The following is a 27,962-nucleotide window of genomic DNA, read 5'->3' on the forward strand; positions in this document are numbered from 1 at the left end:
CTTGACTCCTGAAAGCTCATTCCTTGGAAATCTAGTTGGTCTTTAAGGTGGTACTGGACCCGAATCTAATTGATCTCCAGAAGACAGAGATCAGTTCCCCTGGAAGTGTTATACCCTACTGAGCTCACAACTCTCCCCAAGTTTCACTCCCAAATCTCCAGGAATTTCTCCAACCAAAGTTGGCTACCACATCATTGCCCCACAGTTTGAAACCTTGCAACACATCACTCTTTCATTACATCATCACATTTTACCCTATTCTGGCATCATTCTCTGTTTATCAGAGAGGCAGTGGGCCCGTACAGATAACCAGATAACCCTTAGTGACATTTTCTACCTGCATGTTCATCTGTGTTATTCCAAAAATGTGTGATTTTTTTTCATTCATTATTCTGTGTTGTAAAGACTTGGCAAGGCTTCTCCATATTTCTCATAGGTTTGGGTGGCCATCTATATTCATAATCTGTGACCAATGTCATTCAATTGAGAAGATATTCTCCCCGGTTATAGTTTTGTTTCTAGAGTCTTTTAAGAACAAAAACAAATTCTGCTTTTCCTCCAGCGTTTTCAGAGTTCATAATGCCAAGTAGTGTTTTGCATATTTAGAAGATTTGGCTAGCCATTTCACAAGACATTTTTCTAAAAATGTCATTCATGTATTGACATTTAATGGACATTTTCTCTTTACTAAGAAACAGTAGCCTGATGTGTTTGTTTTTGTCCTGTGCGATGAGAGGGTTGGGTGGGCTGCATGTATATATTAGGGGTGTGCACTGAGAACATTTCCATTTCAGTTTCTGATCTGAGTGGGGGGACTGGAGTAATTCCATTTCATTACTGTTTGTTCTGGGTGGGCCAGTGCCATTTGGAATTGATCCTTTTGTTCACTTTTTGTTTTCATGAGTTTCAGCCCCATTGAGTGTGCATTGGCCGCACAAGCGAAGATGCACACTGTTTTCAAGGGTGGTGAGAAAATGCTCTGCAGCAGCAGTTTTTGCATGTAATGGCACCAAAATCACACAGAACATAGTCCTCCTTCTAAATCAAGTTTGAGGGCATGCAACAACTGGATTCCATGTTGATGGACCCTGAAGAATGCTTGGGGAAGGCACATATCAAGGTGAATGTTTGGCAGCTGTTCAGTGCACATATATGCACACACTGTTATTTTCAGGGGTGGGGGAATTGGAGAAATGAGGCTCTATTTGCACTTAACCAAAAGCCACATCATCCCAAACCCCACTGATTCAATGAGTTTCTCCGCAATCACATGAAAACTCACACAACAGTGGACCCCAAAGAATGCAAGTGTTGGTGGTGGCCTGACACACTATGGTAGGAAACAAGTGGTGCCAGCATGGTATGCAAGCAAGAAGCACACTATTGCCAACTGGTCTGGCTCTGCACAGCAAAATGATTTTTTTAAATCCTGTTTTCATGACAAAGCCAATACATTTAACCTTTGAGTCCTGCTGTTATGCCATGTTTCCCTGTGGCTTGTAGTTTCATCTCTACAATGAGAGGCCACTCAGGCAAATCATCATCTCTAATCTGCTGCAGGAGCCCATGCTGGGACGGGACTCCTTGTTTAAATCTGCTGGCCACCAGTCTGTCCTTGCGCTGTGTAAAAGCACATAGAAAGGGAGGGCTAGATGCTGATTTTTCCTTCACAGGAATGGAAGTAGAGGGAGGATGGCCCAATTTTCTCCCTATTCTTTATGAGAGATTGCTGGCTGCCAGTCTCCCTTTCCAACTAAAACTGTTAACCCAGAACTGGGAGGGCAGAACTGAACAAGTTCCCCTAGTTGGTCCTTCTACGTGGAATACTGACCTGGAAAGACTTGGAGGGTGTGTACCTGTGCAGGCAATGCACATGCTTCCTCCCTCCCCATCATTTAATGTTAGACTAACAAGTTTAATCAGAGAAGCCCCAAAAGCCAGAAAGTTTTCTGGGCTTGATAAAATTCCTCCTGGTGCTCCTCAACCAGCTATATTTGGAGGACTTCTTAAGTCACAATGAGTGGCCATGGGGAACTATGACACCTAAGCGAAGGACAGCAGCAGCAGAGGGCTACTGAATGGGCATGAACCAGCTCCACTTGCCTGGGACCTCCTGGCTCGTGGAACCAACCAACAATACAAGGAAGAGTGCTACAATTGGGACAGTGTAAATATTATTGGATTCAACAAAAAACAGTTTGAAAAAGTCACAACACCCACAATCAAAAGGGTATAATGCAACGTATATCAATAAATATCACTGTTTAAGGAAAAGTCATAAATACAATAGTGAAGACATTAGGCAAACTCCATCTAGGGAGAGGAGCTATACAACAGCTTATCTGAGAGGAAAAGGGAAAAGTCCCATTAATTCTTCTGCAGGTGTAAAGGAATCGTTGCGAAGCTCTGGGCTGCTGGTGAGTCAGCTCAATTTTCGTCGAAGATAACCGACGGAGGAAAATGCCACAAACACCGGAGGAGGGTGGAAGGCAAGGCTGATAGAGAGGCAACGAGCCAAGCCGTGAGCAATATTGTAAGTAACGTTGCAATAATTGGGGTAGAGTGACTGTTTGGTGGTCCAAAATAGATAGTTTACATGCTTGTGATTACTAACTTTGTAGAGACTATGGCCTGATGGAAGATAACATTATCTGAAACAAGCGAAGAGAGATAAGGCCGGCTTGGCTCGTTGCCTCTCTATCAGCCTTGCCTAATGTCTTCACTATTGTATTTATGACTTTTCCTTAAACAGTGATATTTATTGATATACGTTGCATTATACCCTTTTGATTGTGGGTGTTGTGACTTTTTCACACTGTTTTTTGTTGAATCCAATAATATTTACACTGTCCCAGTTGTAGCACTCTTCCTTGTATTGTTGGTTGGTTCCATTGTGTGAGGAAGTGGGTCCCCCTTTTTTTTGGTTACCTCCTGGCTCTTGCCTTTGCTTTCCAATTTTCTCCCTAATCTGTAAAACAAGAGCCTTTGGGCCAAGCTACAAGTGACGAATGACACTTGAACGGCAAGTGGATTGAGTGGAGGGCAAGTGAACAGGAAGAAATACACTTGCCGTTCAAGTGTCATTCGTCACTTGTAGCTTGGCCCTTTGTGGCAACTGGTTGTTCAAAGGCTGCAGGAGACCCCTCCCTCCTCAAACACACTTGTGTGTGTGCATACCTGCATGGATGTTGCTGAGCTGGCCTTTCCTTGCATACTGAATAAAAGCACACAGGGATGGCAATGTCAACGTTGCACTGTTGGCAATATGCTGTGTGCTGCTCCCCTCCCTGGTACAAAGCAAACCTTTGATGCCTACGAACCACTCAATGCCAATGCCATAGCTCCATTGCCCAGGAAGTGCTGAAAAAAATGCACTCATACACACTCCTTTCCTGCCAACAGTGTTAATGCTAAGGGCTCAGTCCGTAGAGCAACTGGTTGCATGGTGAGTCACATTTGGCATTAAGAAAAACACGATGCTGCCCAATGCCCCCTGAGTGCCTGACCGGCCTGCCTGCACGGCTTCTGCATGTTAAGTTCCAAAATGAAACACTCAAACTTTTTTTTTGGGGGGGGGAGTTGTTACAGCCTTGTTTCCCAGATTTGGATCACCATTCTGGAAGCTGCTTCAACAAGACAAACCACCGAGTTCTGTGTGTAATTTCTGCTCATTTTTTCCAGTGAGAAATCTTCCCATCTTTATCAAGCGGTCAGCTGTATTCCTCCAGTGAGAGTGTGAGAAGAACCTGAAACTCAGGGCCAAGCTACACATGACGAATGACACTTGAACAGCAAGTGTATTTCTCCCTGTTCACTTGCCCTCCACTCAATCCACTTGCAGTTCAAGTGTCATTCGTCATGTGTAGCTTGGCCCTCAGAAGTAGAGATGGCAGCTGTTACTAGTCTGGCTGCAAACCTAGAAAAAGACCCAGCGTGATGCAGACATTCACCAAATATTTTGTGATCTAACTTAGAACACTTGCTAAAAAGTGAAGTTTTTTTTTAAAGCAATCAAGAATGCTACTCACAATTTGAGAGTGGATTGTGATTCAAGCAAAGGAATGCTCACCAATCACTATAGAACCCGGGTCTTGCATAAAAATTGTGTGAGGGAGATGATTTGCTACCTAACTAAGAAGAACACGATTTGCAGCTTCTGGAAGAAAGAAAACAGTTCTAGGAAATACCCACATTTCATTTCATTCTAAATAATACGTCCGAGTATTGTGAACATTTGTTTTGATATTTTTTAAAAAAATATATAAATTACTATCAGTCAGGGAAAGTAAATGTTTCAAAGTACTTAATGACAACAGTGAGCTAAAACGGAGGAAATGCAAGTGAAAACAAATGCAAAACACTTAGAAAGAAACCATTCTGAATCGAGATTGGATCAAATATTTGCACAGTAGGCTGGAGTTGCTGATTAATATTTATTTCAACTGTGCAAATGCCACTCTGAGTGTTTGTGTAAAGGTAAGAGTGTGGGTGAGAGAGAGAGAGAGATTGGTAAACTAAAACAGAAGGACACGTTATATATTATGCCTGATTTAAAAACTTTGCCTTGCTTTGCATACATGGTACATAATAGACTTAGGTTTTCCATTTGCCCAGGACCAGAAGGGAATTCCCTGCCTCCAGTCCCAATCTCCTGCCCTTGAGAAATTGAGGAGTAGGAGAAAAAATGGTCTTCATGGTGATGCTCTAGAAATTTCCTCTAATCTCTACGGTAAATACCATAGAAAACAAAATAAATTCATAGAACATCACCTGGAAGTGACATCACATAGTTCCCAAATGCCAGTCACCCCAGACACCTCCCCCAAAATCTCCTGGCATTTGCAGACGTAGGTTGGAGTTGCAAACTGGGTATTTCTTGGACAAAGAAACATAAACATACTCAAGCATGTGTCCCTCTAATAATATATGACAAAAGCCCCACATATTTGTGGAAGTCTCTCTTGCAGTCTAGCATGTTACAAGCCAGCATGAAATGATCACAGAATGTGGGACAGGAGAATGATTTTTATCTTGTTTCCTTTATATTTTATTTATTTATTTGTCAATATTTATTTATTTGTCACCCCCATCCTTGCAAAGTGTGAATGCACCCCCCACAAGGGGATTTTTAACCTCCTTCCCCATGGGTTCTCCCATCCCCTAGACCACCACTGAACACACACACCCCTTAGGAATTCCTTGCCACTAGACTATGAGGACCAGTGGTTTTGAAGCATGCTTTTGTGCCATGGTGGTGCAATGAAGTGGTGAGTGCATGGTTTTGGGGGTGTAATTTGTGGCAATCGATATGATATGGAATTGTGTGGTAGATTTTGGGTGGCCTCGTGTAAAAATCCAGAGGATCCATGAGGATCCATGCTTTTGAAGCATGTTTTTGCGCCATGGCTGCGCCATAGATTGGTGGGTGCATAATTGATTCAATGCAGTCAGTAGACTAGGACATGGGCCGAATCCACACTCACTCACCATCCGCTTATCTTGCGCAGTCGTGGCAATCGGGTTCATTCCACTATCATGCTGTGCATCATCACATTCACCCTTCATGGCACAATCATTTCTCCATACGCCACTGAGTAAAGTGTTACAGTGGGCGGTTCCATCCTCCGCTGTCAGAATTGACGGCGCACGTCACTTCCCTTTTTTTAAAAAAAAAAAAGGTCAATTTTCCAGTATACCAATATTCCGACTTTTAAGAAATGGCAATGTACCCTCCCCCTCATCTTTGATTGGCTCATTTTTTGCTTGTCACAGACCACTTTCTAACAATTGGCTGGTTGGTATGGTGGGCAAATTTGAAATTAGATTGTCACATTAAAGGCATTGTCTGGAAATTCTGCTGCTCAAAGTGGTTTTCTGCTTTTAGTAGTTAACAACATGGATGCTCAGAGTGTGATATTTGTGATGATGGCTCAGATTGTGGTTGGCATGCTTCGCAGCACAGTCACGCGACACCACAAGGTGATGCATTCTGTCTTTTGCACATGGTAGAATCTCCCACCTGCATCCTAAGCTTTCAGGAACATATTTGTTTTCCGCACCTGTCGTTTACTAGAGACAATCATAGTGGGAAATACAGGATTGCTTGGCTTGGCTTGTCGCACTCTTAAAAATGGCAGGACACAGTAGGGAAATGGTCCCCGTGTGACATGCGCATGCTCCGGTGACCGTTTCTTTTCCCGCGCAAGCCGCTGCTCACTACAGTTGGTTTACCGGTATACTGACCTTTCTGCACTGTGCAAAAAAAAAAAAAAAAGCAGGGAGAAAACGGATTTCCGCCACTATCATGTGGTTTGGAAGGAAGGTGCAATTGTGGCGCGGTGATGGTGGGGAACATGCGGAATGGGAAAGCGTGTGAGTATCTGCATGAACAGTGCACCGCTTGCGAAAAAGGCGCGGAAACAAAAAGGAAGTGTGGATTCGGCCATGATCTATAATATGACGGTGTTTTTGTTTCGTTTCAATATAAAAATCATATGAATTCATGAGGATCCATTTAAAATCATCTGGATCTGATTTTTACTCACTCCCTTTGATCTGTTCCCAGAGACCATCATTCCACTCTGGTGGCTGTCATTCCAGGTCCAGATAGGGTCACCAGCTCCAGGTTGGGAAATTCCTGGAGAATTTGGGAGTGGAGCCTGAAGAAGGCAGGGTTTGGGGAGAGGAGGAACCTCAGCAGGGTACAATGCCATAGAGATCTCCCTCCAAAGCAGCTGTTTTCTCCAGATGAACTCATCTCTGTGGCCTGGAGGTCAGTTCAGGGAGATCTCCAGCCACCACCTGGAGGCTGGCAACCCTAGGCCCAGAGCAGAGCAGTGCATCTAAGCTCGTGCAGAAATAATACAGAACAGTGCCTCTGCACAGCACTTTCCGTTCTCAGAGGAAGATTCTCTAACTCCATTCCATGTTTTCATTGTAACTTGTTGGTGCTGCAATGTATCTCAATGGAGCCAATGCAAGTCAATTGGCATTTGCGGCTCCTATTATATCTAATGGAATTTTCCTGGGGGCAGCTGCTTTGAGTGTCTATAACTTGGACATCCAAAATATCATCTTCACCAAACTTGGTGGGTGGCTGGAGGAGAGCCTGCTGAAGACTCCCTGTGGGTTTGGCATCTCTGAGTGTGAAGGGGCTGTCCTAGGGCCCCTGGAAGTGGCAGACCATGAACCAACGAACTGGTCCACAAACAGGCGTGGGTCTGTGAAAAGTTAATGTTCTGTGGTCTGTGAAACACGACGGACCATGGACCAACAGTCCGTGATTTTTTCCCAGTCCATGCCCGCCTCTAATCACACAAGTAAGATGTGGAAACAGTTATTTTTGTAATTTTGATCCCTACAAATATATCCCTACGAGCTTGTGACTTTCCTTTTGCACACCCCTAGTTATTAATGAATTTTACAGCCTATGCTCAGGTATTTTAATGCTGGTTTTTGCTTGCTTTTATGTTGCTTTATATTGCTCTGTCTGACGTGCTGTTGGTTTTATGGCTGCTAGACAAGGATTATTTTCCCTGCTGACTTGGATTGTCTGTTTTAATTTTGTACTTGTTTTTTACTGTGAGCCAAGCATAGACATTTTTTGAATGATGAAATGAAGAAGGTATTGAAGAGGGGAGAGGAGGAGTGGAAAGGATATTTCAGGCCGTGATGTTAAGACACTTTGTCTCAATTATAAGCAGGATGTGCTGCAGAGTCAATTGGTCCCCGTACAGTCCCTGTACAGTTACCAGCCAGATCTCCTACAAATTACAATGGATCTCCAGACTACACAGATCAATTCCCTGGAGAAAATGGCTGCTTTAGAGGGCATTATATCCTGCTGGCATTATGTCCTGCTGAGGTCCCTCCCCTCCCTCAGACCCACCCTTCACAAGCTCCACTCCCAAAGAATTTTCCAACCTGGAGTTGGCAAGACTAGCGCCATAAAATGTGAAATTATAATATGAAATATGAATAAAATTAAATGTGTATATTTTAAAGATGAAGAATCAACGTACGAAAATACAAAAAAGGGCAAAAATAATGAGTTTGGCTTGCACAAAGATGAATCAAAATCCAAGTGGAGATTAATGAAAAATTCAAGATCATCTCTAATACACAGGCAGTAATCCTATCCCTTCAAATCCCCAAATCCCCATACCTATCCACTCTGTAACCCTACTTTACAAATAAATACATTATGTATCCAGTTAGTATGTTCCCAAAAGTGATCCCACGCCCTACGGTTTTTCCAAGCAGAGCGACAGAGAAGATTAATGATCCAACCTTTAGGCAGGAAAGAAAGGAAAACAACCCCAACACCTGATTAGCATTTTTTTAAGGGGGGGGGGAGAGCCAGAGCCACCCCTTGCATGTGTTATTCTTTGCCTCAGATAAAAAAAGATGAGAATTCCTGACAGCTCCGTGCCCTTTTGTGTTTTTATTTGCAAACACAGAAAGTGAAACATGTGCTTTGGATTTCTTGGTCCTTGACAAATGCTATAATCGCGCCTGCTTTTGATATTCCAGCTGAATGTGTCAACACAGAGAAAGTACATGATTATATGCAAACATTTGAAAAACATTTGCTCTAAGTAATTTTGCTTTGGTTTTCTTTGCCAGTTTGACAGAAGATTTCTTTTGCTACTCTGTGTAAGAAGAGATAGAGAAGATGTCTCTGCATCATTGCAAAAGGAATTAGGACTACTTAATGAAAGTCTGTGCAACTTTCAAGAGCTTAATAGAACTATTTCATCAAGGCAAAGTAAAGGGAGGGTGAAATTGCCATCAATATTAACTTTTATCTGTTTAAGGTTGCAGTTTTAAGCAACTTAAAGTGCAATCCTAAGCAGAGTTACTCCAGTCTAAGCCAATTTAAATCAATGTTTTTAGACTGGAGCAACTATGCTAAGGATTGCACTGTTATCTCGGGATAAGCTCACTGGATTCTTGGGACTTTAGGGTTGCCCGGCCCCCTGCTGGAGGTGGGGGATCCCCTCTTCCCAGCCACTACCTGCACCACCATTTGCCTAGCCAGTGGAGGTAAATAGAGGATGAAATGGGAGAAACATACCGACTACCATGGGCCTTTTCCAGTGATGTCATCATATTGCCAGCAACGTAATGACACCAGTTTGTTTGCATCCAGAAGTGACATTATCATGTTTGTGATGAAGCCATGGTTGAAGGCAAAACCCATAGAGTTTTTGCCTCCAAACCAGAGAGGTTCCAGTGTGCTACTAATGTGATGATGTCACTTCCTGAAATGATGCTGTTAAGACACCGGCAACATGACTGTGGTAGTGAGTAAGAGCCATCTCCAACGCTCATAGTCAGCCCCTTATCCCTGCTGGTTGCCAGGGGTGGCCTTGCAACCCTGCCTTACTTTCATGTAACCATGCATAGGAACAGACTGTTTGTTAGTTTTAAATTTTTATTTAGACTCTAAGCGGATTACAGAGTGTAGAATTAAATAATAATAAAATAACATTTGATGTATATACCACCTTTCAGGACAACTTAACATCCATGCAGCATGGTTTACAAAGTATGTTATTATTATCCCCATAACGACAATCACTCTGTGAGGTGGGTGGGGCTGAGAGAGCTCTGAGAGAGCTGTGACTGACCCAAGGTCACCCAGCTGGCTTCAAGCAGAGGAGGGGGGAATCAAACCCGTTTTTTCAGATTAGAGTCCCACCACTTTTAACCACTACACCAAACATGTATGGATAGCATTAATCTGAATACAAGCATAAATCCAAATACAAAGCCGAAACAGCACTGAAATAAAACAAGCAATTTGACAGGACATAAATAACATGAAAACTAGCCAGTATGGGGAAAACCTACGTCAACAGGCAGTGTAGTATAGTCTACAGTCCCTTTATCACATGATGACAACCCTTCAGGATTATTAATAAGAAATGTTCATTTTACATGGGCCTTCTTTCTGTTGAAATATCATGAACATTCTGTTTTGTCTTCTCAACTTGCTTGATTCTTCAGAGTCAGCTACACAAAACAGGATCCCTTTATCAGACATAAATAATTAATAGGAGCCACCAGCTGTGTACAGATATTCCTAATACATGCAGTTGCTATGTTGTCTGAATAGGGGCAATGTGCACATTTTGAATGTTCTCTTATGAGTAAACAGACTAATCAATTTTTCAGGATTCTGGTTCATGCATAGACATGGGCACAAACCAAAAAAATTTAATGAATCCGCGGTTTGTGGTTTGGTGCCAATGACGATCCCTAAGTCGCTCACGAACAGCAATGGACATTTCCCGTTGCTGAACCGGTTCGCAGTTTGTGGTGCTTACAATGCCCCCCCCATTGCACTTAGAGAGCCCATATTCACAGGAAGTGTGTAGCAGGCTCTCCTCCAGCCAGCATCCAAGTTTGGTCAAGATTGCGATAGTGATCTTGGAGTTATACCCTCTCCAATCCGAGGCCCCCAGGAAACTCCCACAAAAATCCAAGCTCAATTATACTCTCTCTGTCTCTCCCCAAAGGCTAGCAAGTAGCAAGCAAGAGCTCCATCCCACTCCACTGCTCGCTGATAGTGAAAGCCAGCCTAGGAGCGCAGTGCTTTTTATAAGCTGAGGTCCCATAGAGCAATGCAGGAGGTGTTTGGCCGTCAGAGCTGCCTATCAGGGTTTGCAGGGATGAGATTGGAGTGCCCGTGGCTACAGAACACCCCCTCCCCCCTCCCTCCCCCAGGTGTCTTCTCCCAAGTTGTAGCCACTTTGTAGCTCCATGGTTGGAAGGAAGACCTGCCAATCAAGGTAAGCTGGGCTTCGATTCGGGTTTCCAGGGCGACAGAAGGAGTGCAGACAGAGTTCAGGCATTCCCCCGGGGAATTGATTGATGGCGCCTGACTGTCTGGCTTCCCAAACAGCAGCCCAACGCACCGAACCAGGCTTATTCCGAATGCTGGTTCATTTGCCATGGACAATCACGAACTGCTGGATCACGATCGCGCGATCGCCAATTTCATGGGTTTTTGAAGTTTGTAATGTGGTTCATGTCCGTGTCTGTTCATGCATATTGAAGTTGTACAAGGATACAAAGTATGCACATTGCCCCTGTTCAGACAACACGGTAAGTGTGCATATGGGCAGCATCACAGGTAGTATATACCAGGCTCCAGGTAGACATAGATATAGCATCTGCAAATAGCTAGGAAGTACCATGATTCTTCCTCCAGATATTTTTTAAGTAAAGCAGGCTAGGATGCTGGAAACTAGAATGTGTGAATGGTGTGCAAAAAGGTCTGTTTAGTCCTTTTCGTTGCTGCTTTTTGCACACAAATGGTCCTAAGCTACTTTTCTCCTGTGAATAAAAAGATATGGAGTCCCTGAACCTTTTCCCTATGGGGAGAGTGCAAAAGAGGAAAGATTTAAGTCACCCCCATCCAGCTTATCCTCCCCACACACTTTCAGTCTCCCATGGCTACTTTTCATTATTATTAAGTCAGAAAGCCTCATGTTTTTGCCCATCAAATGCCATTTAGCCCTTAGCCTCATTCTAAATAAATCTGCATTTGTTTGCTTGGATAAATACTGTACAGGAAGTAACAGAATTGTAAAATGTATTCATGATAATCCTAGAGATAAGCACTGTTAGAAATTGATTGATAACTGTAATGCAGCCTCTGTTCTCGCAGCTGAAGGACTTTTCACAGATGGGTACAACAAGGGAAATAATCACATCTTGGAATAATAATAATCTTCAGCAGTGTTTATGTGTACATCAAAAATAGATGTGGAGTGGAGATGACCTGATTTTTAATTCGCTGGAAAGATTTGTTTAGGTTTTATTAAACACGGGCTCTGTTTATTTATGTACTCTACTTCTATCCTAATTTTCTCTCGTGGTATACAGGGAGTTCTCGCTGGTCTACATCACTTAGATTTCAAACTCCCTGCTTCTTTACAGTTCTTTAGGCCATCCTGGGGGGATAGGATCCTGGGTATACAAGCAGGTCCTGAGGCTCTTTCTTTTGGACAGGGGTAACCCTGGTCTATGCATGCCTGATGGCTAAGCTCCACATCTTTGGACAATGTGACTGGAACCCAAGAGTAGTCATCTCAGGCTGAAATGCTTTAAAATGAGTCCTATCAGACAGTTTTGATTGGGAAATGCTAGGGTGAAAGACCTAGGTGTTGTGAAAATCGACACCTTTCTTCCAGTCTGAATAGACAACACTGGCCTTGATGGACCAAGGGTCTGATTCAGTATAAGGCAGCATCACATGTGTATCCCCTTTGTATCCATTGCCAGTGCCACAGCTCTGATGTAGACCTGCATGAGCCGTTTTTTACAACCAAATAACATATCTTGAGTTTCAGACATGAACTCCATTGCTACATGCCATACAGCTCCAGTTTTATTTAAAGCCAGTTTGGTGTCGCGGTTAAGAGTGGCAGGACTCTAGGAGATCCGAGTTTAATTCCCCACTCCTCTACTTGAAGCCAGATGGGTGGCCTTGGGTCAATCACAGCTCTCTCAGAGCTCTCTCAGCCCCGACCATCTCACAGGGTGATTGTCGTAAGGGTAATAATAACATGCTTTGTAAACCACACTGAATGTGGCGTTAAGTTGTCCTGAAGGGCGGTGTATAAATCAAATGTTGTTGTTGTTATTTACTACTTACTATTTACTACATCTCAATCACAATTTAAAAAAAAAAACGCAATAAAACCATGTAGTACTCATAACAAAACAGTGCAATAAACTACATGCCATGCTTCTCACACAGCAACATCAGACCAAACACAACAGTGACACTCGATTTATGTGCGCATAGATCTTTGCCTGCTGCTGGGGCAGCAACAGAGGTTGCCAGAAGTCATTTTTGTTGCTTTTGTTCCCCTTCAGAGCTATTTTAGGTTCTTGCATAGGGCACTGTAGAAGTCTCAAGATGTACATTTTCACATAAGTTCCTTAGTACTTTATGGTCCAAAACAACCATTAGTGTAGGGAAGAATTATACCAAAGGAGGACCAGCAATGTTGAAAAGGTTAAATTTGCATAAGCATTTCCATTAAAATAAATAGGAGAAATTAGGGCACTGGAGTAAAGGTTTATCTAGTCCAGCATCCTGTTTCCCACAGTGGCTGGCCAAATGCTTCCAGAAACCCCATCAGCACTCAGCCATGGGCCAGAGACTTTCTCTCACCCTAATCTACCTCATAAGACTGTGGCAAGATTAAAATAGAGGAGAGAAAAACTATTTACACTGCCCTGTGCTCCTTGGAGGAAGGGGGAAGGGAATGTAATAGAATAGAAAAAAGGCAATAACCCTCTGTGGCCCTGTCCTCGTAACCAGGATTCAAAGATATACTGCCACTGAACCTGGATGCCCCTTTTAGCTATGATGGCTAATAGTTATTGGTTATGAATTAGTAAAAAGATAAAGGTAGTACCCTGTGCAAACACCAAGTCATTACTGACCCATGGGGGGACATCGCGTCATTCATGACGTTTTCTTGGCAGACTTTTTGTTATGTTAGTATGGTCCCTTTAAAAGCCATTGAATTTCACTCAAGTCATTGGAGATCTTCTGATTTTAACATTTGAAGCTAAAAGAAAACAAAACAAAAAACGATCTCTAATCAGCACAGGGATTTTAAGAATACTAACAAATGACATAATTAAAACCATATTCAGAAGACCTCAAAAGTATAATATTATATTTTAAAAGAAAATTGTGTTCCACCAGAGGTTTGGGACTGTGGTGATCATTGTAAACACTGGAGAAATTTATCTCTGACTCATAGTTTCCTTTTCATCAACATAACGCCACTAACATCAGTGGGGTTCTTGCTGATGAAGGCCATGTTGGAAGTTCACTAGAACAAATATCGGTCTTTCTGTTGACAGATCTCTCAGGGCCAAGCTACAAGTGACGAATGGCACTTGAACCGGCAAGTGTATTTCTCCCTGTTCACTTGCGCTCCAATCAATCCACTTGCTGTTCAAGTGTCATTCGTCACTTGTAGCTTGGCCCCCAGACTGCTCATAAAGAGAAGACAACAGAATTTAGAGGAAATCTTACCAACCTTAAATTCTGCAAACTGAGGAATTTCTGGGCTTAATTGCTTGACTTTTGGCAAAATCCTCCATCTTGTGATGTGAGATTGCTCACACAACAAATTAATTTCCTTTTTTGGCTTATGGCAAAACTCAAAATGGAGACTCTGGTTTAAGACTGTGATTGACACAATCTGGAAGATGATGAAGAGTCCAGTAGCACCTATAAGATTAACAAAATTTGTGGTAGGGTATGAGCTTTCGTGAGTCACAGGCTCACTTCTTCAGATACTAGGGCTCAGTCTCTTCCCTTGGGATCAAATTAGTTGGTCACCATTAAAGAAAACAGTTCCAGATGCTGCTGTCTGCCTCTGCTGGCCCAGTGCCTGCCTGCCTGCACTGCCACTGCGCAGTAAGAACCAAAATGAAACACACACAAAAATTTGGTTATGGGACTCATTACAGCTGTGTTTCTTGGATTTGGTTGACCATTCCAGAAGAGCTTTAATGAAACAAAACTGCAAAATCCATGTGTATTTCCAGTTTGTTTCTTTTGTCTTGCACACTACTATTAAGAATGCCCCTGGCAGGAGACTACAATTGACACAAACATCACCTTTGCGTGAGTGTTCATGATGGTGACGTCATGCGACACTGTTGGGTTGTTTCTGGGGGACAGAACAGTGTGGAACATTATTTCTGACAACATCCACTTATTTCCTCCTCAAGTGTTGAAACAAATCAGTACCAGTGTGGGGAAATCTAACGATGTTTCCTACTTATTCAAAAGTTCCTATTGCTATTTGCATACTACTTATAGTGGGCAAAATGCTTTGGTTCAGTTTCAAATGGTCTTCTGAAGGCCAACTAAGTGTGCCAAAGCATGTGAAGGTAAAGTAGGTTATTTAGTACTAAAAAGGCTACAGGACATTAGGTGTGTCTGTGTGTGTGTGAGAGAGAGAGAAAGAGACAGAGACAGAGAGAACACAATTAAATTGGGGAACAACTATAACTATAACACCTCTCTGATGTAGGAAGCTCTGACTCTCGAAAGCTCATACCTTGGAAATCTTGGTATTTAAGGTGCTACTGGACCCAAGTCTTGCTCAACTATAACTGTGTACATCATTTTCCAGCATCTGCTTTTAATTTGTGAACTGGATATGTTGTATGTTGTGTATACAGGTTTTGATTGTATATTGTTGTATTCATTTGTTTAAAAAATGATAAATTGGGTCAACCCTATCCCCCAAGCTATATTCCTGATGCATATACTTCCCTGACAAATATACCTTGAAGGAGAGATACGTAGTCCCTGTATGGATGCCTCCCAAGGAAATAGCAAGTCCAAGAAGAGGAAAGAGATATATCATGAACCTGGCTCAGGGGGTTAAAAGTTCTTCCCAGATTTAACCCCCCATCTCACATGGCTACTTTTAAAGCTAGCAAAAATTTACAGGAGGTCTGTGAATGAATCCATGTCTGTTACATTTAATCTGGCCTTAGGTCTTTTTTATAAATTATCTGAAAGTGGTTTCCATTCACCAATGAGTGGGAAATAAGGTTAATAACTTTCAATAACTAGTTATGCCAATGAGTCACTCAGGATACCAGTATGAGGAATTCAGTCAAGACATCTGGAAGTGGGGGTGGGGCTTAGTTATTTTAATGGTCTTCATTATAATAGAGATTGTGAAACCCTGAAGGAAGCAAAGCCAAAATAGCTCTCATGATTAGTTTCTATCAGTGCTTTGCAATTACTCTCAAATAAACATGAGCAGGCAAAGAGATTAATATATCCCATGGCATGCTTTTTTAAAGAGGAGGATAGGGGGGGGGGATTTCTTCTTCATCATCTCTTTCTGTTGCAGAAGTTTTGGCGAGTCTAATTTGACATACTCTGCAAGCAAATGATCCAAGTTTCAAGGACATTTCACTCTTGTCCTCCCTCTCCATCTATCATAATTCTTAAATGAAGAACCATGAAATATCTTGCAATGGCATGTCAAGAATGCATATAAACAGAGAAAAGATCTAGTTGCATATTGCTGATTTTTTTAAAAAAACTAAATCTAAGAATTTTTCATACTCTAGTAGGTGGTTGTGTTGTTTTCCTTTGGCAAAAACAATGTCAGAATAAGGATGATCATGAGTGCATGTGTGAAGAGAAGAGTTGTGTACATCTGTGTATCTGCACAAAGTGGCACATTCCTTTACAGTTTCTATGTGAAATGCATATACATTGATTTCTGAACTTACTAGGATTCTTCACCTGATCCAAAACGCTGAAGTACAGCTATTAAAAAGGATGATACTCCTGTGTTAAAAGAACTACATTGGTTAGCATTTTATCTCTGGACACAATTTAATATAGCAACTCCAACCCCAACCAGTTTGACTGATTTTTCATCAGTCAAACACACTCATCACAAAATTTGTGGCATCCTTAGTGCTATTTTTTTATCCTTAAAACTCTGAATATTCTGGACCCAGGGCAGCATTTCCAACTGGTCAATGCACTGCTATACATTTAATGCACATTTTCAGTGAAATCCTAAGCAGAGTTACTCCCAGTCTAAACCCGTTGATTTCATTGATCCTGCTGTTGTACCAATGCATAATTATTGCTGGAAATGAATGTTGTTTATGCGGGGAATTTGATGTAAGAAAACGGAAAATGGTGCAAAAATAGTAATGGTTTGATTTTGCAGAAGAAGAAGAAGAAGAATCAAAACAGAGATTTGGGGCTCAAAATAGCAGGGATGAGAAATATGAAATTATTCCTGCAGGCTGCAATCAAGTTACCTCCGTCTAGAATGACTGGGGATTGTTGTGGTCCTATCTGCTAATATTCTCATCTGAGAACACAAGATAACCTAAATAATTTGCCTCCCCAAAACTGATACTCAAGGAGATTAATTACAGACAAGGAAAGACAATAAAAATGCATTGCAAGAACTGCAGGGCAATCAAAGCAAGAACTTATTTGCATACAAATCAAGAGGTTGGCCCAAAATCAGAAAGAACTGCAAAGTCCATTGACAAGTTCTAAGTGGGAAAGGATAACTTCTGGCATATTTGGGAGAAAGATCTCTAAAACATAAGCAACACACTCACTTGCAGCTATTGGATTCAAAACATTCTGGTCCTCATGAACATTCAACACTTAATGCCGAAAAGCTCCTCATCTAGATAGCTCAGGCAAGCCCAATCTTGTCAGATCTCAGAAGCTAAGCAGGGTCAGCCTTGGTTACTAATTGGATGGGAGACCACCCAAAAAGACCAGAGTTGCTATACAGAGGCAGGCAACGGCAAACCACCTCTGTTAGTCTTTTGTCCTGAAAATCCCAGTAGGGGTTACCATAAGTCAGCTATGACTTGAAGGAACTTTCCACCACCACCGATGCAGATTAAGACCTTAGGAATAGAGATGGGCAGCCGGTTTGATCAAATATATGAAACTAGTCTATGTCAGGGGTCACCAATAGAGATGGGCACAAACTGGAAAAAAGTAACCATGTGGTTCGTCACATTTCACGAATCACAAACTTTCACGAACCTGCCCCCGTTCACGAACTGGTTCATTTGGTTCATAAAAACGTCACATCCAGGTCAGCAAAATGTCACTTCCAGGTCAGCAGAAGGCCACTTCCGGCTCAGCAGAAGGTTTGCAGGAAGTCCATCCCCTGTTGCCTAGGAAACTGATTGATCAGCGCCAGGCTGTCTGCAGTGACGAACCAAATGAACCAGCCTAAAGTTCGTGGCGGTTTGTCAGAAACGAGCTTTGACGAACCGCTGGTTTGCGAACCACGAACTAACCCGGTTCATCATGAACTTTGGTTTGTATTTCGGTTCGTGCGCATCTCTATTTAGGAATGACAATGGAGTGGGAAAAGGTTCTAGCAATGGAATTCTAAGGGGGAAATTCTGTTTATGTCTTCAGTGTTGGTGTAACTTTACTTGAGTTTGAACTGTGGAGGTTCTCAACACCCTGCACTGGGACATACACATGGGATATTTGGGATGAGGTAAATTATGAAGTACTGGCTTGCCTCTGATTCCCATTCAGAGTGTGGATACAGGGCTGGGGAAAACCTGTAATTTGGCTTTCTTTAGGGAAGAACACATGTGGACAAGAGTAATCCCTAGAGGATAACTCTAAGGAAGCTAACTTGACACCTCCTGAACACCTGAGGCCTTAGTTAGCTGCATAAGAACCAATAGTGGAAGGAAACAGGAACATTCAATAAAGATTAGGTTAGCAGACAAGTGTTTGGGGGTAGTCCATGACAGTAACTTGCACAAAGGGTTGGGATATGAAGTCTAAGGCAAGGAATACTTCAAACTAGAAATACTCTGTCAAATTGTAAGGCAAGAGAATGCCCAAGAAAAAGACCATCTCTCCACTTTAAGTCTAGGTTTGCCAGGCTTCCTACTATAGCAGGAGGCCTCTAACTAGCATGTCCCATTGCCTGCTATAACTCAGAAAGGTAGTGGGAGAAAAAAACATTAAAAACAATGACATTACCAAATCATCACATCACTTCCAGGTACACCTGGGAAGTGACAAAGGGTAGCTCTCAAGCTACCCTGTGTCACTTCCAGGTTGTACCCAGAAGTGATGTAGTGACATTGCTGACATCAGATTCACGCCCCCTTGTCCCTGCCCCCAGCCCTCCCACAGGTATGGCCAGCAAACCCTTTCACATGCACCAGACTAAATGAATTGTACAGAGTGCCAATGAATGCAACTTTCCAATAGGGCTCAGCTGGGAACAGGTCAGGTTTTTGTATTACAGGTGTCTAGATTGTTCAATTGCTACCAGCACAGAGATGCAACAGAATCATGTGCCTTCAAAGAAGGAAGACCAAGATCAGTAGTAGTGAGATGGTTGTACATTATGCTGGTAGTGAGATGGTACAAGGTAGTGAGATGGTTGCACGTTCGTTGTATCGCTCCCAGGGAAATCACAGCTGGCAACATACTGACCCCAGTAGGCTTAAGCAATCAAGGAAAACATTTTTTGTAAGTTAATTTTTTAAAATATCTAGTTCATTAGGCAAACAGCGGACAGGCAACTACAGGAAAGCACTGCAATAATGTGTATGCCTAAAAAAGTTGCAGCATAATTTAGAACTATTTCAACTGCTGATAAGAGGGCATTTTTTTCAAATGTTTGAGGGTGCTGTTCACAACCACAACCCAGTTACAACTTGAACAGAGTATAGTCCATCCCTCACTGTGTCTGTGTATTCAGCAGCCTGCACCTTCAGATCTCTTAGAAATACATCTCAACCATCAATTTTCAGAAGGATATAAAAATGACAATCTGTCCGGGGTCTGAGGCACAGCCCCCGGCCTCAACAAGAGGAAGCAGGGGGAGGCAGCCAGGAGACAGCAGTCCTGCCACCTCAGCCAGCAGCCAGGATCAGAACCTGCCTACACCAAAGGGAGAGGGCAGAGGCAGGAAGAATTGGGACCCAGCAGCAGCCCAAACAGGGCCCTTACCTGCAAAGGGGGAGAAGCAGCCACAGCAACTCAGAGCCATGCCCCAGCATCCACCCCAGCTTGAAGATGGCAACCTGACTCAGGAGGTGCTCAGAAGCCAGCCCCTCTGGGTGGAGCTGCTGAGGGCACTCTGTGGGAAGAGCTGGGCAGCCAGCCAAGGGGCCACAGCTGGACCCACCTTCCCTAATCAGCTCAGCCAGAGAAGCCCAGTAGCCAGCCAACATGGTGCAGCTGTGGCTGATCCCGGCAGCCCAGCCAGCTACCCCTGCTGCAGCAGCTTGAGACAGCCCAGGGCCATGCCAGGGCTAGAAGACAGCAGCCTGGCTCAGGAGTTGCTAGAAGCCAAGCCTCTACAGGGGGGGCTGCCACAGGCATTCTGGGGGAGGAGATGGGTAGCCCCGCCCAGCATTGCCAAGCAGGCAGCACGGAAGCTGGCTAAGGCAGCTCCTCGTGAGCAAGGCCAGGCAAGCTCAGTAGCTCAGAGGCTGGCTGGGGCAGCCCCTCGTGAGCAAGGCCAAGGAGCCCTCAGCTGGGGATGGCTCACACTCAACCCCACCCTGCCAGCTAGGCAAAGGAGCCCAGAAGGGATTAGTGGTTGGAGGGAAACACCTGGGGGAACGCACAGCTGGGCCCGGTCAGGAGAGGGAACAAGCCTGGAAGGAGGGCGGGATGGAGATAGGAAGCCCTATAAAGGGTGGCTGGGAAGAGCTCTGGGGTGGTGGGTGTGAGTGAGGAGTGATGATGTGGAGTGAGAACGGTGCAATGCAAGAGTGGAGGTTTGGAGGAGAGTTCTGGAAGAAGGGGATGAAGAAGGACACAGGGGGCAAGCAGGCCAGGTTGAGCAGGCCAGCGAGTGGACTGAGAGGGAGTCTGGGTGAGGTATACCACCCCTCCTTCCACAGAGCAGGGTCCTGCAGCATCCCTGGCCCCCCTATGATGTCAGGAGCAGATTGCCCAGTGCCCCGCCCAGTGGCGGCTGCTGCTAGCCCTGACACAATCTTCTTGCAGCCCAATCTTTGTTCCTGTGTTAGCATCAAACATCATTAAATGTCCCTTCACACATTCAGGTAGAGGTGGGATGTTGCTTGTATCTACTTCTTGTGTACTTTTTGGAAGCTGCTGGCAAACTGCTGTGGGAAACCGGATGCTGGACTACATGGACTTTTGGCCTGATCCAACAGAATCTTTATTACTTGGAGAATTTATGACTGGGGTTTTCAATAACAAAGATTTTCAAAGTGAAGGACAACACTAAAAACAGAATATAATATAAAACAACCATCCAGCGTAAACAAAATGGGAAAGAAATGAGTCACAATTATTCTACAGCCAAAAACAATTACAAACAGAGCTTGCTAGCCACAGACAGCCTGAGTAAATACATGAAGTTTTAGAACTGTTAAAATGGATCAAGATCTTGAATTTGGCAAACTGAGGGCCAAGCTACACATGACGAATGACACTTGAACGGCAAGTGGATTTTGTGGAGGGCAAGTGAACAGGGAGAAATACACTTGCCGTTCAAGTGTCATTCGTCATGTGTAGCTTGGCCCTGAGACCAGCAGATTTTTCGATAACTTGGGGCGGGGGGAATAATTAAAAACCTTTCTTTGTTGTGACCATCAAACTGATAGTGGGCTGCAGCCAGATTTAAATGGATTTAGGTCCTTTATTTCAACGTGTTTTATCTTCTGAAGCAACCTGGGGAAGGGGAATGTACGTAACCCCAGTTTTTTCTGTTTCCATCTGCTGGATCATTGCTGTCCCTCACTTCCAACCCATTTTTGAAATGTTTTATTTGGGGCTGGGTAATATGGGCCACCACTTAGAGCTGTTTTTTACTCCTGAATTCTATGTTATTTATTTCTTTAATGAGGAAAGAGAGACAGGGAAAGAAAATATACCTGGCCCCGTTAATCAGTGACCTGCTAAATCTGCATTACTACAGGACAGATGGGTGGGCCAAGCAGGAGGCAACTACAGAGCCCTTTTGTCTGGCTCCACCCCCGGCTCAAAGGTCTAGATTCCTGGGAAGAGGCTTTCTGCATCATCCATCAGGCTGGCAAAAGATGGCCCCCAGATTATGCAGCTGCATCCACTGGCCAGGAAGGGCTGAAATCTCTGCCTAAGAGCCGCTGCCAGTTAGAACAGACAAAACTGAGCAAGATATCCAGTGATTCCCAGTGCCAATAGGCATGCTTACTTCTTCCCCAAAATATCTCCTCCCCAAAGCAAAGAGGCAGTCTTGATTTTCTTCCACTTTACTGAAGCAGGAAATGCTTCAGAAGGAGGCATCACCAATGTGTCTACAGAAAACAGCTGCCTTTACCACAGATGAATGCTTGACTTGGAACCTTCTAACATTTTGTAGAACTTTCTAGTGTGATTGGACTCTCATGGCTGCCATTTTGTTGTGGCCCACACCACCTGATCTCAAAATTCACAAAGTACAGCTACAACATGATTGGTGACTAAAGATGGGCATGAACCGAAATACAAACCAAAGTTCATGATGAACCAGGCCAGTTTGTGGTTCAACCAGCAGTTTGTCAGAACCCATTTCTGATGAACCGCTACAAACTTTAGGCTGGTTCGTTTGGTCCTTTTTTTGGTTCATCACTGCCGACAGCCTGGCGCCAATCAATCAGTTTCCTAGGCAACAGGGGATGGACTTCCAGAAGACCTTCTGCTGACCCGGAAGTGGCCTTCTGCTGGCCCAGAAGTGACTTTCTGCTGACCCGGAAGTGACAATTTGCTGACCTGGGTGTGACGTTTTACGAACCAAACAAACCGGTTTGCAAACCAGGGCAGGTTCGTAAAAGTTCATGGTTCATGAAATGTGATGAACCATGAACCGCATGGTTCATTTTTTTCCCAGTTTGTGCCCATCTCTGTTGGTGACCCCTGACATAGACTAGCTTCATATATTTGATCAACCCGGCTGTAAAAGCAGGAGATCCGTTTATGGATCTCCCATATAATATATAACCAGCAGACAGCATCAGGATCATGTGGGATGGAGACAAACCTTAAGTCTTTCTGCTGAGTTACATTTATTGTGATAAGGAGCAGAGGACATTCATGCGTACAAAATATCCCTCTCCTTCAGTTCCTGATTGCAACAGATGCCCTGTTCATTTCCCATTTGTGTGCTCCACACTTCTCTAGGAGATACAACCAAGCCCTGAAAAAAATATTCCAAGGGTCTGATAGTTGAGAAGAATCTCAGTCTCTCCATCCACATCTAATCTACTGCAGCCAGCTGTTCACTGCAAGATATTAGGGAGATCAACATATGCAAGCAGGAGCTGGCAGCCAGCCCTCAGCCATGGCTTTTTGTGGATGTGAGTCTTGCACTGCTCATCACCAAACCTCTTTCTGCAAATCAAAGGAACAGGTGTCTCACTGTTAACTGCAGCAAAATAAATGAGAGTCTTATTTATTTAAAAGCACACGTACACACACCAAAAGGCCTCCTCACTAATACTGAGCTAAGCCATATACAGCTCATGTGTCACATTTTTTGCCTTGCTTGGCATGAGTTATGGCTTATGAAATTTCTGCCATCACAGCCATGACACTTTCCCAGACATTTCTGCACCCATTTCACATGTTGCAGAAATAGTATACTACCTAGAAACATCACTGTGGGCTGGTATAAAAGTGACACATACAGTAAGAAATTGATGGCAAGTGATGGCAGACATACCCAATGAAGTAGTGTTAAAGTGCAATCCTAAACAGCATTCTGCCCTTTTATGTCCATTGATATCTTTTAGGATTAACTCAGTTTACAGAGTCATCCTAAGAGAGTTGCAGCCTTCTAAGTCCATTGAAGCCAGTGCTTAGGATGGCATTGTTAGGATTGCCCTGTACATCTGTGTAATAGGAGTGTGCATTCATTTTATAAATAAATGCAAATTAAAATTAGTGAGTTGTACTTATTACATTAGTTTTTAGAACTGAAACAAGTTTTATAAAACAAAACATGAAACAAATTAGATTTTTCATTTTTATCCATTTTTCAAAGCAATGAAGCATTTTGCAGTTGATACACTGGACCGGTTTGTAGATGCATGTAGGTGGAAAAGGTGGGTTTTTTAAATGTTCACGTTTTACATTTGTGAAATATTTTATTGATTGCTGTGAACCATATGACCAGAAAACTCATCCTTGTGTTTGATGAATACCTTCTCTATTTGGACAATTTGTCTCAATTGTTTCTTGCACATGCTTTATGCAATTGCTGTCCCTCATTTGGGTCGCAAGCCTTCTCTTATTCTCACATGTGCTTGTCTTATCATGGAGAGGTGGGGAAGGAAAATTTCTGAGCAACTGACATTGTTGGAACTGGGAATCACCATTCCCATGAGTCAATACAGTAAGTTGCATGCATACAACAGCACCAGCAGTAATGTAAACTATTTATATCCTGCTTTTCTCCCAAGTAACACTGGGCATGTGCCTATGTCCATTTAGAGCATGCAATTAGAAAATGGATGAGTTTGTTCATGCGCTTGCTGAGAAAGCATGTACTTAGTGAGCCAAGTCCAAACTAAGCCAAGCAGAGTTCACATACCACTATGCAAAAGAATAAATGGACACAAATCTGACAATAGAAATGGCAACATCCAGAAACCAGTGGGAGAACACTTCAATCTACCAGGACATTCCATCAAAGACTTAAAGGTCACTGTAGTTCAACAGAAACCTTTCAAAAACAAAATCCAACAGGAAGCTGCTGAATTGGAATTCATATGTAAATTTGACTCAGTTGGGCTGGGACTGAATAGGGACTATGAATGGTTATCTCACTATCAGAAGTAACTTATTTCCTTAACAGAAGCAAACAGATTTCCATATCAGAAGCAGCTGTTTGCATCTATTCCTCCCTCCCCTCTCCTCCTCTATATCTGTCCAGTTTCTTCTTGCCCTCCATGCATCTGATGAAGAGAACTGTGATTCTCGAAAGCTTCTGCTACAATAAAGTTGGTTAGTCTTAAAGGTGCTACTGGACTCTTTTTGATTTCACTAATACTAATTCATTTCTGCAAGTAAACATATAAATGTGTAAACTGTGTAGAAAGAAGCCTGAATGCTTAAAAAAAGAGTCAAATTTATGCAATTCCCCCCCTAAAATCACTTCCTGTTTCTTTGAATAGTCAGTATTGTTGGCTCATCCCATAGAAGTATGCTGTCAGAAAAATGATAATACTAACCTTCTATACTTCCTTCAGCTTTTTTTACCAGGGAAAGTAGAATCAAGTCTCAGCTGTTTTACACTCACAAAAATCTATATTCTTCTCAGATACTGCAGGCAATTCCATTAGGTAGCTTAATTAGTTTAGGAAAGCAAAATAAATCTGGAACCAAGAAACTTCGTTGCAATCCAAATTTGGTATGGATGATACAAAGTCCTCCAGAGGAGTTGATAATGAAGAAAGTTGCTGAGCTGTTATTTTCAATACTCTTCGTGGTACTGCAAGACCACTTTGCTTTCAAAATAGACAAAGGAAGCAATATTCCTTCCTAGTCAGGTAATGGACACAAATTTTTCTAAAAATAATTTCATGGACTGTGAACAGCCAACTGTGCAACTGTAAAGACAATTCTGCACTCAAAGTAGAACAACTCCAGGCTTAGTGACGGGGGGAAGATTGTGCCTCTAGACTCTCTGTGGCTTACCCCATAATTTTCAGCAACTCAGCAGGAGTTTTTTTTTTTTTTTTGAAAAATTTTTATTGGGTTAGAATCCATTATTTCCACATTTACATTCAATTTTCCCCAATTTTTTCATCTCTAACCCCCTCCCTTTCCCCCCCTTTTTGTTGACTTCCAACAGCTTTCCAACCCTTTGTCCCCTTTCCCTTACTTTTATTAGCTTCCTCTATCTAAAACAAATATATATTCTCCATTATTCTAAGCAGTACATCCTTAACTATTTTTAACATTATATGCCCAAACTGTAAGCCTTTGTTTCCATCTTAGATAAACAATTTATCCCAATTTTTCAATTTCAGGTATTTCTATATATCATAAACCATATAGATCATACATTCGTTTATATCAAACAATTTGACTTATTCTCTATATATATTACTCATTCTATCTTTTTATAATAGTTCTATATATCTCTCCTCACGTAGTCAATCAATTTGACCCATCTATATCTTCAGACATTCAGTTTGGTACAAAACTTGTCAGAAAAAAAAAAGAAAATATTGTTAGTTAATCGCTCCTTATATTTAGTCCTTATAATTAATTATTTTCTCTATGTTCTGTTTGTTAACCTATATATATCTATATATATGTCAATCTATTAATCTGACTGCTTATTAATTCACATTTATCTCTTCTCCCCCCGGTAAAGTCTCCCCCCTCTACTTCAATACTTCAGTAGTTCTCAAACTGCCACAGTTTTCCTCCCACCTCCCATTTCTTCTCCAGGTATTGTTTCAGCTTCTCCCAGTCTGTGTTGAACTGCCCTGAGTCCAGATCTCTCAATTTTCTTGTCATCTTGTCCATTTCAGCCATATACAGCAATTTGTAAGTCCAATCTTCAATAGTTGGCACTTCTTGTACTTTCCATTTTTGCGCATACAAAAGTCTAGCTGCGTGTTGGGCTGGAATTCCCTCCATTCCCAAGTTCAGTAGCAGGAGTTCTGGGTTCTTATTAATTTGAAATTGTAAAATTTCACTCATTTCTCTTATTATTTCCCCCCAGTACTGCCTGGCTACCTCACACGACCACCACATATGATAGAGGGAGCCCTCATGCTTCTTACATTTCCAGCATTTATTAGAAGTATTCGAATTCCCTAGCGCAATCTTCTTTGGTGTCATGTACCAACGATAGATCATTTTATAAATGTTCTCTTTGATATTAATACATGTCGTTGTCTTCATTGTAGTTTTCCACAAGTATTCCCATGCCTCCATTGTTATTTCTTTATTAAAGTTTATAGCCCATTTCACCATTTGTGTTTTAACTATCTCATCCTCGGTATACCACTTCAACAGTACTTGGTATACCTTGGATATTCTTTTCTTATCTTCTTTAAGAAGGGTCTGCTCTAGTTCCGAATTCTCTATTCGTATACCTCCCTTTACAGAGTCCGAATTATATAAGTCTCTGATCTGTCTATACTGGAACCAATCGTAGTTAGGTGATAGTTCCTCTTGTGTCTTTATTCTAAGTTTGGATGCTTCAGTTTTAGTTATTTCTTTATACGTTAAACATTGTTGTTCATTATCAACAGCTCTCGGGTCTATCACCTCATATGGAACCACCCACAAAGGGGTTCCTTCTTGTAGATAAATTCTGTACTTCTTCCAGATTATGTATAGACTTCTCCGAACAAAGTGATGCAGGAACATCGAGTTGACCTTTACTTTGTCATGCCATAAATATGCGTGCCATCCAAATATTTTTTTATATCCCTCTAGGGCTAATAGTTTCTTGTTCTTTAATGTCATCCATTCTTTCAACCAAACTAGGCAGATTGCATCATGATAAAGTCTCAGATTGGGCAGTTGCATTCCGCCTCTTTCCTTTGCATCTTGTAAAACTTTCACTTTCACTCGAGGCTTCTTGCCTGCCCAAACAAAATCTGATATTTTCCTCTGCCATTTTTCAAATTGTTTGGAGTCTCTGATGATTGGTATTGTCTGTAGCAAAAACATTACTCTTGGTAACACATTCATCTTAACTGCTGCAATCCTGCCCAACCATGACAAATTCAATCTATTCCATTTAATCAAGTCTCTCTCTATCTGAGTCCATAGTTTTTCATAATTGTTTTTGAATAGATCTATGTTCTTTGCAGTTAATTCGACTCCCAAATATTTCACTTTACTTGTTACTTCACAATCCATTGTTTCCATTAACAATTGTTGTTTCTGCTTAGTCATATTTTTGCATAATATCTTTGACTTCTTTTTGTTAATGAAGAAACCTGCCAAGTCTCCAAACTCCTTGATCTTATCTATCACTCTTGGCATGTTCTCCAATGGGTCCTCTACAATTAACATTATGTCATCCGCAAATGCTCTGACCTTGTATGAATAGTCCTTTATTTTTATTCCACGAATTTCATCATCTTGACGTATTTGTATCATCAGAATCTCCAATACTAAAATGAACAACAATGGAGATAACGGGCAACCTTGTCTTGTTCCTTTACTTATCGTCAATTTCTTGGTCAATTCATCATTCACCACAATTGCTGCAGTCTGGTCTCTATAAATTTCCTTAATTGCTCTGATGAATCTTTCTCCCAATTGTAGCTTTTCCATAGTGGCAAACATAAAGTCCCAGTTTAAATTGTCAAACGCTTTTTCAGCGTCAACAAAGAAGAAACCAACCTCTTTGTCACAACGCTTGTCATAATATTCAATAGCATTGATC

This window comes from Eublepharis macularius, chromosome 14 (assembly GCF_028583425.1).
Source record: "Eublepharis macularius isolate TG4126 chromosome 14, MPM_Emac_v1.0, whole genome shotgun sequence".
Lineage (NCBI taxonomy): Eukaryota > Metazoa > Chordata > Lepidosauria > Squamata > Eublepharidae > Eublepharis > Eublepharis macularius.